Below are 13881 nucleotides of genomic sequence, written 5' to 3'. Positions count from 1 at the left end.
ATACATTCAGTAAATTGGTATGATATGTTAACCATTTGTTAAGCGCCCTTGTTCCCATCATGCCAGAAGTCATGGAAAAAGCCCACAATTGTTAACCCCGCAATTCCTCAGCTTCTAATTTCTAAGTGGAAGGTCCATATCCAGAGTTGACTCTTAACTGCTTTTCAGCAAAATAGTCAACTCGCTCCTTCCCCCCAACACCTCTGTGAGCAATGATATTGAAGAAGATGACATGCAAATCAATACGTTGTATGTGCAATTACAATTAATGATTTTATAACAGTAAATCTGACCTCCAGCAGAAAGAGCTGTTTTAAGACTCATCAAATCAGAATAGTAATCTGAACAAATTACAACTCCACATGTAAAAATATTCCCCACCTACTGTCAGGCGAATATGTGGGAAACCAATACTGCTGTGTATGCTGATAAATGGTTGTTATGTTGTTTCTGTATCATACCTGTAATTCAGGCACTAATAGCACACCGACAATGCAAATTAAAGTATTGTTTGACCCACATGTAAACAGTGGTTGATATACCATACTAGTTTTCCTTAATATGTTTATGAACTACTACTACTCAGGCCAAAAGGAATCCTTAGAATTTATCAAACTGGTTAATCTAAACTCAATTAAACTCATGGGGATAAACAATGTAACGTTAGTGTTATGAACAATTTGTGGCATTTAAAATGCTAATATGCAGGAACTTGGAAGCACAGTTCGGGAACAGACGTTCTCAGGGAAATGCACGGCAGAGATAGAGCAGGGGACAGAAGCACGGCGTTCTGCATTTGCATGTTCCATCGAGGCAGGGAATGAATGGAAGGTAAAAGAACCATGGTGTGCAAGAGATGTGAAGAATCTGGATTCGAAGACACGAAAACGCGACAGGTTCAAATAAAAAGCTGGATACTTACAGAGTTCCAGGTAATTACAAGCTTGCCAGGAAGGAACTGAAGAATAAAATTAGGAGAGTTAGGAAACTCTGAAGGTCTTGGTGAGGTGGATTAAGGAAAACCACATGGTAAAGTATGTGAAGAGCAAGAAGTGGAGCCGTGTCAGAATAGGAACAGTGAGGGGCAGTAGTGGAAGCGTGTGCATGGAATCGGAGGAGGTAGCAGAGGTACTTAATGAGATTGAGACAAAGGGTGTGTTCAGGGTTTTGAAAGGTATTAAGTTAGATAATTCACCGAGACAGCCTCCTGTGGTGGGAAACGATGAAAGAGATTGCTGAGTCTCTGATAATGATCTTTGCATCATCACTTGGGTGGAAGTAAGTACTGGAAGAAGGGAAAGTCGCAAATGTTGTTTCTTGTTCAAGAAAGGGATTAGGGATAACCCATTAAATTATTGACTAGTGACGTGAGCAGGTTGTTGGAGAAGATCCTGGGAGTCAGGACTCGTGAGTCTTTGGTGTGGCATAATCAGATTAGCGGTAGTCAGCAAGACTTTTTCAAGGACATGTCGTGCATTACAGACCTGATAGAATTATCAGACAATGAAACTACATTCATTGATGAAGTTAGGGCAACGGAGGTAGTATACGTGGATTTCAGTATGGCTTTTGATAATGTCCCCCACGCGAGGCTCATTCAGAAATTAAGGAGGCATGAGATCCAATGAGACGTGCCATGTTTACCTTGAATTAGCTTGCCCACAGAAGGCAAAGGGTGGTTATAGATGGTTTGTATTCTGCTTGGGATATAGTGACCAGTTGTGATCCGCGGAGATCTGTTCTGGGATCTCTCCTTATTGCGATTTTTGTAAATGACCTGGAAGAGGAAGTAGAGGGGTGTGTTAGTACGCTTACTAATGACACAGCAATTGGCAGTGTTGTGGCTAGTCTGGAGGGTGGTCAGAAATTACAGCGGGACGTCGATATGTTGCAGAGCTGGGCTGAGAAGCGGTTGATGGAGTTCAACCCAGGTATGTATAAAGCGGTTCATTTCGGTACCTCAAATTTGAGTACATAATATAATATTAATGATAAGACTCTTGGCAGTGTGGAATATCAGCGAGAAATTGGGATCCTTGTCCATCCATAAGATTTTTAAAGGTGCTGCGCAGAAAGTCAATGTTAAGAAAGCGTATGGTCTGTGAGCTTTCATCAACCCTAGAATTGAGATCGAGAACGTGGATGTACAGTTAAGGTTAAATAGGAACTTAGGTAGACCCCATTTCTTTTCATTTCACGCAGGAAGAATGTGGATCAATTAGAGTGCAAAGGAGATTCGTAAGGATATTGCCTGGATGGAAGCGTATTCCTTATGAAATATGTTGAGTGAACACGACCTGTTCTCCTTGGACCGACGGTTGATGAGAGAGATCTATTCCATGATGAAAGGTATTCATCGTGTGGATGGCCAGAGGCTTTGTCCGTGGTGTGAAATGGCTAACACTAGGGGGCGTACTTCTAAGGTGTTTGGCAGTAGGTCTGGGGGCGGGGTGTGGGAGGAAGTCAGGGTTAAGTTTATTCACACAGAGTTTGGTAGGTCCGTGAAATAGACTGCGGGCACAGTTATGGAGGCGGAATAATTAGGGACTTTTAAGGATCTTTTCGATAGGTAAGTAGAGTTTAGATAAAAAAAATGACGGGTATGCGGTAGGGAATTTTAGGCAGATTCCAGAACAGGTTACATGGATGGTACAACATTGTGGGCCGAATGGTCTTTAATATTCCGTAGATTTCTATGTGATATATTCTATGTTGGACACCGTTTTCATTATCCCACGATTGCATCGTTACAGCGGGGCCTGTGGCGACGGAGAGAAGAATTGGTGTTGCATCGCCTCCGGCTCGAGTACTCCGGTCCCCGCAACGAAAGCCGTGAATTCTTACTCCGGCTTTTTAGGTGAATCAAGTACTTCCAGAGGCGGCCGATCAGAGATGCTCAGAGTTTTCCAGACGTGGTCTCAACAACATAGAATGGTACAGCAGGAAATCAGGCCCTGCTGCTCAATGTGCTTTTCTGAACCTAGGGACATGCTCATTGTATGCCTTGTCAAATCAATCCTTTCAACCTGAGCTCTGCATAACTCCATTCTCCACACATTCATCTGGTATCTAATAACCTCTATCACATCTGCATCTTCCACCGCCACTTGCATTCATTCACTGCGATGAGTATTCAAATCAAAACTTGTAACAATCTCTTCTCCCTCCTGCCTTCTGGGTAAATGCTCCGAAGCATTCGGGCTCTCACGACTAGACTATGTAACAGTTTCTTCCCCCAAGTTATCAGACTCCTCAATGCCCAGAGCCTGGACTGACACCTTACTGCCCTATTGTCCTGTTTATTATTTATTGTAATGCCTGCACTTTTTTTGTTCACTTTATGCAGTCCTGGGTAGGTGTGTAGTCTAGAGTAGCTTTCCCTGCGTTGTTTTTTTTACGTAGTTCAGTCTAGTTTTTGTGCTGTGTCTTGTAACACCATGGTCCTGAAAAACACTGTCTCGTTTTTACTGCATACTGTACCATCAGTTATTGTCGAAATGACAATAAAAGTGACTTGACTTGAACGCACATCTTCTCTGAACATTCTGAGTCAGGTTTAACATCACTATCTGACTAAAGTGTGTCTTTACAGCAGCAGTGTCGGGAAAATATACAGAACATCCACGAAATTACACACTGCAGAAACAGTGCAAGAAGGAAATATTGAGTTACTGTTCTTCCTTTCTAATGAACTATATGCCCTCTGGCCTTTTAAAGGTCCTCCTCAGAGAAAGAAATGCTGACTGTCCACACTGCTTGTGCCCACGTTACCAAGGATGAACTGCTCTGATGGGCAGAAGTGTGCAGAGTTGCCCATGTCTCCCGCTTGGGAGAATCACAAACCGTTACTGTTACCACGCTGCTCATGAGAGAGAATGAGAGAGACACACAGATAAGAGGAAAACAAATTGAATCATCTGCTGCTGATAAGAGGGAGAAGAGAAGCCATTGATTTACTGTTATGTCTTTTGGAGAAGGCTGTCTACTTGGTCCTGTGTGATGGGACGGTGTGGAGGGAGATTCACTCTGTGTCTGACCCCGGGAGTGTGTGATGGGACGGTGTGGAGGGAGATTCACTCTGTGTCGGACCCCGGGAGTGTGCGATGGGACAGTGTGGAGGGAGATTCACTCTGTGTCTGACCCCGGGAGTGTGTGATGGGACGGTGTGGAGGGAGATTCACTCTGTGTCTGACCCCGGGAGTGTGTGATTTGACGGTGTGGAGGGAGATTCACTCTGTGTCGGACCCCGGGAGTGTGCGATGGGACAGTGTGGAGGGAGATTCACTCTGTGTCTGACCCCGGGAGTGTGTGATGGGACGGTGTGGAGGGAGATTCACTCTGTGTCGGACCCCGGGAGTGTGCGATGGGACAGTGTGGAGGGAGATTCACTCTGTGTCTGACTCCGGGAGTGTGTGATAGGACGCTGTAGACCGAGTTTCCCTCTGTGTCTGACCCTGGGTCTGAGAGATAGGACGGTGTGTAGGGAGATTCATTCTGTGTCTGACCCCGGGATTGTGTGATGGGACGGTGTGGAGGGAGATTCACTCTGTGTCGGACCCCGGGAGTGTGTGATGTGACGGTGTGGAGGGAGATTCACTGTGTGTCTGACCCCGGGAGTGTGTGATGGGACGGTGTGGAGGGAGATTCACTCTGTGTCGGACCCAGGGAGTGTGCAATGGGACAGTGTGGAGGGAGATTCACTCTGTGTCTGACTCCGGGAGTGTGTGATAGGACGGTGTAGAGCGAGTTTCCCTCTGTGTCTGACTCCGGGTCTGAGAGATAGGACGGTGTAGAGGGGCCGTTTCTCTGACTGTGGAATCATCTGCTTATAAAATTTTGGCGAACGGGCAGGTTTCAATGACAGAGCATTATAAAACAGCTCCTCGCGATTTTGTTTTTGAACTTTGCAAAAGGCAATATGCCAGGGCTGAAACGTGGAATGGTTTCTTTACAGTTAATCTATTTTTTGCTTCTTTATAATTCCACATTTAGAGCAGTACGGAATCCTGGCAGGAGAGCAGAATATTCTAATTGTAGGTCGACGGACGGAAGAGAGACCTCCAGTCACACCGACGACGTCACTTATGAGGCCTGTTGAATCTTTTTAGCACTCGCCGAACACCAGGGGGCAGTACATACACCCGCCGGGTAGCCGCGCCACACTACCCCTCGTTGCACAGACACTTCATTTCCTCTCCAAGCGAATAACCTCTCAGTTTACACCTGAACTGGATTTAACATAACACCGCTGCGGGAGGTTTGCCTAAAAAAGGGGGAGTGGTGGAGTTTAAACTACAGTTGCAGGGGAATGAAAAACAGGCTGCCATAACAGATAGCGGATTGGTGTTGAGCAGATGTTGTTAAGTCATCAGGCAGAGTCACGGAGTAAAAGGTTGAGCCTGCTGCGACTCATGTTCTGAGCTGCCTCCATTTCAATGCGGGAAGTATTGTACGAAAAGCAGATGAGGTCAGGGCGGGGGTCAACGCCTGGAATTAGGATATTGTAGTCATTAGTGAGACGCCGTTGCAGGGCGGGCAGGAGCGTCAGCTCAACATTCTCGCTTTCGGTTGTATTCGTCGTGATGAAGCGGGAAGTATTCAAAGTTGAGGGGCGGCTTTACTAGTCACAGGGGATTCATTGACAAACTCAGGGAGAGAGGGGTTCACGTACCTCTGACAGGGACGTTAATGTTCAGAGAATGCAGATGGTTGTTGTGCAGACAGAAGTGATTTAGCTCAATTGGTATATCACAACGTGGTGGGCTGAATGGTCTGTTCTGTTCGGTTATTTAAGTTCACTACTCTGCAGGAGGGGCAAAATTATAGATTTAAGCTCATCGTGTGGACAGATCAAAGACTTTGACGATAGTTTGCGAAACACTGGGAACAACCACATCACAGACAGCATAGGCAGTGAGGGAGCCACACAGCTGTCACTGTGACACCTACACACCCCTCACCATGACATGCACACAACACCAAACGGACGCTAAGCGACCCCAAACCCTGAGCCCCACACGCATCTCGCCGTGACACTCTGCGTAACAGCGTTGGAACTCGAACTGGATGAACTCGGGATCATTCGGAAAGCTGAGGGCGTGATAAGGAGGACATATAGTGTGGTCTTTGCACTCACGGTGTAGGGTACAGGGAACAGAGTGAAAGACAGGAAGCTGAAAGAAGTTAAACAGCCAGAGCCAGTGCAGAGTCCCCTTCTGGCCAACACGCACAGTAACAGGTAGACCACTTTGTAAACTTCTGGATGGGAGGACTTAAACTTCCTACTTATACACTGGTGACGATAACGACCGCATATAATCGAGGATTTCGTCCGCAATACCACTTTTCCGTCCCCATAACAAAGACAACCCTATCGATACAACTCGCCAGATTCCACCCGCCTCCCTGCTGAGCCACAGAACTATAGTCAGTGACAGAGACCTGACCGGTGAGACTTTCCCCTGCTTGGTCATTTGCACCTCTCTCCTCCCATCCGGAAGTATCCAGATGACCAAGCAGGGGAAAGACTCATCAGTCAGGTATCTGCCAATAACTATTGTTCTGTGGCTTAGCAGCGAATAAGGGATGAACCCTGGCGAGCTGTATCCATAGAGTTCTCTTTGTTAGGGGAACGGAAAAGAGGTACTGTAGACAAGAAGGAGATTCCTCGATGGTATGCGGCCGTTATCGTCACCGGTGTATAGGCGAAAATGGGAGTCTGTTCTCCAAGCATATGTATGTGCAGGTGTGGCCAATATTAGAAAGAATATTCAGTTTAAGATGTGGCTAAATATTTAGGATTGCAGCGTCCATAATATGTACAAAATTTAAAGATAGCAAGCATGTGTAGGATAACAGTCAGTACATTCACGCATTATGCACACACACGCACACACACACGCATCCACACACAGACACACACACACGCGCGCACCCCCTCCCCCACGCGCACACACACACACACACACACACACACACACACACACACACACACACACACACACACATTTATACAGCTTTTGAATGCCACTGTAATTTACATTTATTCAGAACAGAGATTGTATTCTGACGAGCGAACACTGGGGGGCAGCACAGACACCTGCCTGGAGATCGCCTCATACCGCCCCCACCTTGCTCAGATCCTTCATTTCCTCTCCCACGAACAATTTTCTCAGTTTTCACCTGAACTACAATCTAACTAATATCCCAGCGGTAAGGTTTGCCATTAGAAGGGGAGAGTGGTGGTATAAACTAGAGTTGCAGGGACATGTAAATAAGATCGCCATTACAGTTAGTTGAGTGGTTGTTGGGACATATGTTGTTAAAACTTCTGAAAAGGTCAAGAAGCAAAAGTTTGAGGCTGCTGGGTCTCATGTTCTGAGCGGCGTACGTTTCAATGCAGGAAGTATTGTTTGAAGGGCAGATGCTCTCAGGTCAGGGGTCAACGGCTCTAAGCCTGACACGGCAGATATTAGTGAGACTAGATTGCAGGTTAGACAATACCGTTTGCATAAGCTATGAACGAGACACACAACCCTCACTGTGACACGGTGATGTTCTTCAATGGGTCACTGTAAGTGTTTCGATGTCACTGCCACAACCCTCATCTGACATGAACACGCCCCTCATCATGACACTCACAAACTGACAGGCTCTGCCCCACAGCAGGATCTCACCACTCAACGATGCAAACACAGTCAGGCCCTGCACTGTAACTGTCCTCCCCGAATGCACAACACCCTCCCTCTCCGAAACCACTCGCCTGCAGCGTCACCCAACTCTTACACTAATCCAAGTCACCGTCAAACAGACTGCAGGACACCACTCCCGTCTCCGTCACCCTTCTCTCGCCTACAAGCAACCCCGTCTCCGTGACCCACACACTCTCCTGCACACTTCGCCGTCTCCATCATCGCGTACGTATCCTTACGCCCCGCCCCGTCTCCGTGAAACACCACCTACTGAACGTCTCCATCTACGTCGTCCCTCCACCCTCCTCCCACTCTGGGACACAGGCAATTGTGCGGAGTATGAGGGAGAGATGATGGTTGTTGTTTCACCTCCCCCCGTACCTTGGCTACCGATCGCCAGGATCTGAATCTCTCCACAATTCTGCATGCACAGGCCGGTCATGTGCTTCCACACCGCTTGATCAGTGTTTACATTCTCACCACCCTTTCCCTGGCCTTCTGTCTCCTCCCCTTCCTTTCCCTAACGGCAGCACACAATCCGCTCACAGACACACACCATCTCAGAGAGACACACACGATTCAACACTACTGGAAAGCCGAAAGGCTGGGTACTGGTGAGTGGGGAGAATGGAGGAGGAAAAGGGTTTCGTACTTTTGCTAACTCCGGGAGGGTGTACTGCGATGGTGCGGGAGGTACTTCACATGTCTGACACCGGGAGTGTGACGGGATAATATTTAGGGCGTTTCGTTGGTTATCAGACCCAGGAACTGCGTGTTTGTACGGTGTGTACGGAGCTTCACTCTGAGTGTGATCCCGCAGTGTGTGTTAAAACAATATGGAGAGCGTTGCACTTTGTGTATGATCCCGGCAGTGTGTGATGGATCAATGCAGAGGGAACGTTACTCAGTGTATGTTTCCAGGAGTGTGTGATGGGATTGTATGGCGGGATGCTCGCTCGTCTGTGACTCTTGGCCATGGGTCAGTGAATGTCGGCCTTTAAACAGACTCCAAACAAAGACAGGAAACAAGAAAATGGCGCCTCACATGTTCTGCAGCAACGGCTGAATCTGAATACCCTTTCTGTGGCCGCACTCTCCTCCCCTTCCTTCCTCTTTACACAGCACACCATCCCTTCTCTATTATTCTTTCTTTATAATATATTTTACTGAAGGAACGGCATGATATAGAATACAAAATGGATTACATTTTACTCCATTTTGCTTTTGTATCTTACCCCGAAACAAACCTTCCCTCATCCGTCCTCCCAGAGCATACAATGACAGTTAATGTATTTCCTATACAACACTTCACAAATACAAGTACGGACATTTCACAGCCACACCCCCACACTATTTCCAGCCGAAGATCCACACACATCTACAACATCTCAGATGATCTAGAATACACTCATATTAAAATTCATCAACCGCCCTGTGAGGTAAACCATATGCGTGTTAAAAGGGATGCAACTACCCAAGTACAATCAAATGCCCTCAACTAGCAGGTAATTCCTTAAAACTACCAAAATACAACCAGAAAGGCCTGCATTTCGAATAGAACTTTCTCACATTTAATCTTTTCTAATTTCAGAATAAAACATTACGTCCTCTAACCAAGCAGCAGCAGAAGTGGGAGTGGCAGATTTCCAGACCAGCAAGATTTTCCTACGGGCCAAAAGCGACGTAAGTGAAATGATATCCGACTGGTTTGCATTTAAACCCAAAACATGATCTGCCTCAAGAAATACAACTATAAGCGGGCAAGGTCTCAGTGTCATCCCAAATCCTCACTGATAATTTTATAAAACAAGCGCTCAGTTATCAGCAAGCCGTGGGCAAGACCGAAGTGCATGAACTAAACCAGCCGGAGAGAAGGAACATAGAACATAGAATATTACAGCACATGACAGGCCCTTCAGCCAAAATGTTGTGCCGACCCTCAAGCCCTGCCTCACCTATATCCCACAGCATTAAATTATTCCATATACTTGTATATTATCTACCTCTACCACGCTCAAATACTCTGTCTGAAAAACCTTTCTCTAATACCCCGCTTGAACATCCCTCCCCTTACCTTAAAACCATCTCCTCTTGTACTGAGCAGTTGTGCCCCGGGGAAGAGGTGCTGGCTGTCCACTCTATCTATACCGCTTTGTATCTTGTACACCTCTATCATGTCTCCTCTCATCCTCCTTCACTCCAAAGAGTAAAGCCCTAGCTCTCTTAATCTCTGATCATAATTCATACTCTGTAAACCAGGCAGCATCCTGGTAAATCTCCTCTGTACCCTTTCCGATGTTCCCACATTCTTCCTCCAGCGAGGAGACCAGAACTCGACTCAGTACTCCAAGTGTGGCCGAACCAGAGTTTAAAGAGCTACATCATTACATCTCGTCTCTTAAACTCTATCCCTCGACTTAAGAAAGCTAATATTCCATAAGCTTTCTTAACTACCCTACCTATCTGTAAGGCAACATGCAGGGATCTGTGGATATGTACCTCCAGATATGTACCTCTGCCCATTCACACTACCAAGTATCCTGCCATGTACTATATACTCTGCCTTGGAGATTCTCCTTCCAAAGTGTACCAAGTCACACCTGTCACAGCCAGCGTCTGTCCCAGGATATATGTCAGCACACTTGGCTTTACTTAAATGTACCCTGTGTAAAACTTTAAATTGTATGAGTCCGAGTCTAGCACATGATGACGAGGAATGAACACTATTCAGTGCTTTTGCCCAATATTCCTCAGCCAGATCCACACCAAGGTCATCCTCCCAGCCAGTCGTAGTTTGGTTAGATCTTGAACTCCCAAAGATATCATCTGAGAGAGTAGTACAGAGATCAGCCCTTTATTATTAAAGTTAAGAGTGAGTTTGTCCCACAACATAGCAGGTGATAGATCAGGAAAAGAGGGACATTTTTTCCTTGACTAAGTTGTGAATCTGCAGGTATTGCAAAAAACTCATTAAGTGGAAGGCCATATTTACTGCACAGGTTTTCAAAAATATTAAATATATTATCAGTGCACAAATCCTTCATGCGCATAAGGCTGTTTAAACCCCATTGTCTAAAATCTAAATCGAGTGTGGAGGGAAGAAATGGATGGTTTCTATGAATGGGACCCAAAACTGAACTGATGTGAACGTATAGTGGCAGCGAAATTGATTAAACATTTTGAAGGTGGAGAGCACGACAGGGTTAGATGTGAATTGAGAGGATTTCAATGTTCTATGACCCCTCTCCAAACACCTTGAAATAATGTAGTTATCTTAAGTACAATAAAAAGAGGTTCAACTGCAATTGCAAAAAGATTCCATGATTTTTGAGTGGGTGAGTGAGCAGCTCGACGTCCTGGTCCATATATGTACCAATTAAATCGGTTTATATGGGAAGGTGGTTCTGCACAGTGAGGTCAGGGATTTAGCTATGAGGTGTTATCTGGTTAAAATGTTTTCCGCAGTATGAATCAAATTGTTACAATTTATGAGTAACAGATGCTGTTCTTCATTTTGTAAATGTCCATTATAATTTCCATTCCATGCGTTTAAGGCTGGGCTCTCCACTGATAAACATTTCCTTGTAAGGTTTTTTTTTTACCAGCCACCTGCAGGATATCCATTAAATATTTCTCTCTTTTCAACCATTCTGGAGGTACACACTGGTGAGGCGACCAGCACTGAGCACCATACTACTAGTGGGGTCTGACCAGGGTCCTAAGTAGCTGCAACCTTACCTCTGGGCTACTAAATTCTATTTCGCGGTTTATGAAGGCTACTACGCCGTACGTCCTGTTAACCACAGAGTCAATCTGTGCAGTTGTTCTGAGCGTCCGATGCACTCGGACCACAAGATCCCTCTGATCCTCCATACTGCCAAGAGTCTTACTACTAATATTATATTCTGCCATATTATTTGACCTACCATAATGAACCACTTCACTTTTATCTGGGTTGAACTCCATCTGCTATTTCTCAGACTGTTTTTACGTTCCATCAATGTCCCGCTGTAAATTATAACAGCCCGCCACTCTATTCACAACACCTCCAACCTTTGTGTCATCAGCAATCTTGATAACCCATCCCTCCAATTCCTCACCCAGGTCATTTATTAAAAAAGCAGGAAGAGTGAAGATCCCAGAACAGATCCCTGAGGCACACCACTGATCTCGACGTCCATGCAGAATGTGACCCGTCTACAATGGAAAACCACTTCTATGGGCAATCCAGTTCTGGATCCACAACGTAAGTCTCCTTGGATCCCACGCCTCCTTACTGTCTCAATAATGCTTGCATGGGTTACTTTAACAAATGCCTTGCTGAAATCCGTATAACCTGCATCTACTACTCTTCCTTCATGAATGGAAGTGAGCAAATGAGGAATAAGAAATGTATTGCGATGATATTGGAGTTAAATTTTTCACCAGCAAATACTCTGCTGGATTCGGAGGAACAGATCTATAGAGAGATCGCACTGACATGGACCTGGACCATATCCGTCTATACACCTCTAATCCAGGTACCTGTCCAAGTTTTCCTTAAATGTTAAAAATCAGTCCTCATTTACCACTTCATCCGGTAGCTCACTCCACAATTACACAATTCTACCACTCTCTGTGTGAAGAAGCCCCCCCCCCCCACAATTTTCCCTTTAAACTTTCCCCCCTTCAGCCTTCACCCATGTCCTCTGGCTTTTTTTCTCCCCTAGCCTCAGTGGAAAAATCCTGCTTGAATTCATTCTCTCTATACCCAACATAATTTTATATACCTCTATCAAATCACCCCTCATTCCTCTACGGTCTAGGGAATAAATTCCTAACCTATTCAACCTTTCTCTGTCAATCAGTTTCTCAAGTCCCGGCAACATCCTTGTAAACATTCTCTGCACTATTTCAACCTTATTAATATAATTCCTGTAATTCGGTGACCAATACTGCACACAATACTCCTAATTCGACCTCACCAATGCCTTATGTAAACTCCCCATAGCATTCCAACTCTTATACTCGATTTATAAAGGCCTATATACCAGAAGCTCTCTTTACGACACTGTCTACCTGTGAAAGTCACTTTTACGGTGTTTTGTATCTGTATTCCCGTATCCCTATGATCTACTGCACTCCTCAGTGCCCTACCATTTACCTTGTATGTCCTACCTTGATTTGTCCTTCCAAAGTGCAATACCTCACACTTGTCTGTATTAAACTCCATCTGCCATTTTCAGCCCATTTATCCATCTGGTCGAAATCCCTCTTGAAGCGTTGGAAACATTCCTCACCTTCCTCTGCGTCTTCAATCTTTGTATCATCAGCAAATTTGCTGATCTAATTTACCACCTTATCTTCCAGATCCATGATATAGATGGCAAATAACAATTGACCCAGCTCTGATCCCTTTGACACCATACAAGTCACAGGCCTCCACTCAGAGAAGCAATTCTCCACTACCACTCGCTGGCTTCTCCCTCTGAGTCAATGACTTATCCAATTTACTACTTCATTATGTATACCTAGCGACTGAATCTTCCAACACAGCTCCCATATAGGACATTGTCATAGGCTTTACTGAAGTCCATGTAGACAACATCCACTGCCTTCCCTTCATCCACTTTACTGATAACCTCCTCGGAAAACTCTAATAGGTTTGCTATATATGACCTAGCACAAGCAAAGCCATGTTGACTCTCCCTAAGAAGTCTCCGTCTATCCAAATACTTGTAGATCCTATCTCTTAGTACTCCTTCATCTAATATACCTACTAGAGACGTCAAACGTACCGGCCAGTAATTTCCCGAATTATTTTTAGAGCGTTCTTTAAACAACGGCTCCTGGACCCCATTCCTGATAGTTGAGGGTAATAACTGTTACAGACCCTGGTGATGTGAGTCCTGAGGCTCCTGTACCTTCTTTCCGATGGCTGAGGGGTGATAATGTTCCTTAACATGGTGGTGTCGGTCCTGAGGCTCCTGTATCTCCTAGTGATGGTTGAGGAGTAGTAACTCTTCGTGAACCTGGTGGTGTAGGGCCTGAGGTTTCTTTGCTTCCCTCCCGATAGTTGAGGGGTTGTATTCTTTTCTGAAACGGGTGGTGTGAGCCCTGAGGCTCCTGGAACCATTCCGGAAGGTTGAGGGGTAATAGCATTTCTAGAACTGCGGTGTTAGTCCAGAGACTCCTGTACCTCCTTCCGGGT

The 13881-nt window shown here is 45.5% G+C and overlaps 1 long non-coding RNA gene across 1 annotated transcript; it reads left to right on the top strand.

The window, feature by feature from the left end:
• The first annotated feature begins 8184 nt into the window (after positions 1-8184).
• On the top strand, positions 8185-12243 carry LOC132386511 (uncharacterized). The gene is made up of 3 exons (XR_009509559.1): positions 8185-8305; positions 9283-9374; positions 11796-12243. It is a non-coding gene; the product is annotated as an uncharacterized LOC132386511 (long non-coding RNA).
• The last annotated feature ends 1638 nt before the right edge of the window (positions 12244-13881 follow it).

The sequence above is a fragment of the Hypanus sabinus genome, unplaced genomic scaffold, assembly GCF_030144855.1.
Source record: "Hypanus sabinus isolate sHypSab1 unplaced genomic scaffold, sHypSab1.hap1 scaffold_1184, whole genome shotgun sequence".
NCBI classification, from domain to species: Eukaryota; Metazoa; Chordata; class Chondrichthyes; order Myliobatiformes; family Dasyatidae; genus Hypanus; species Hypanus sabinus.
The sequence above is the reverse complement of the archived record's forward strand: the minus strand, read 5'-3'. Positions and strand labels throughout refer to the sequence as shown.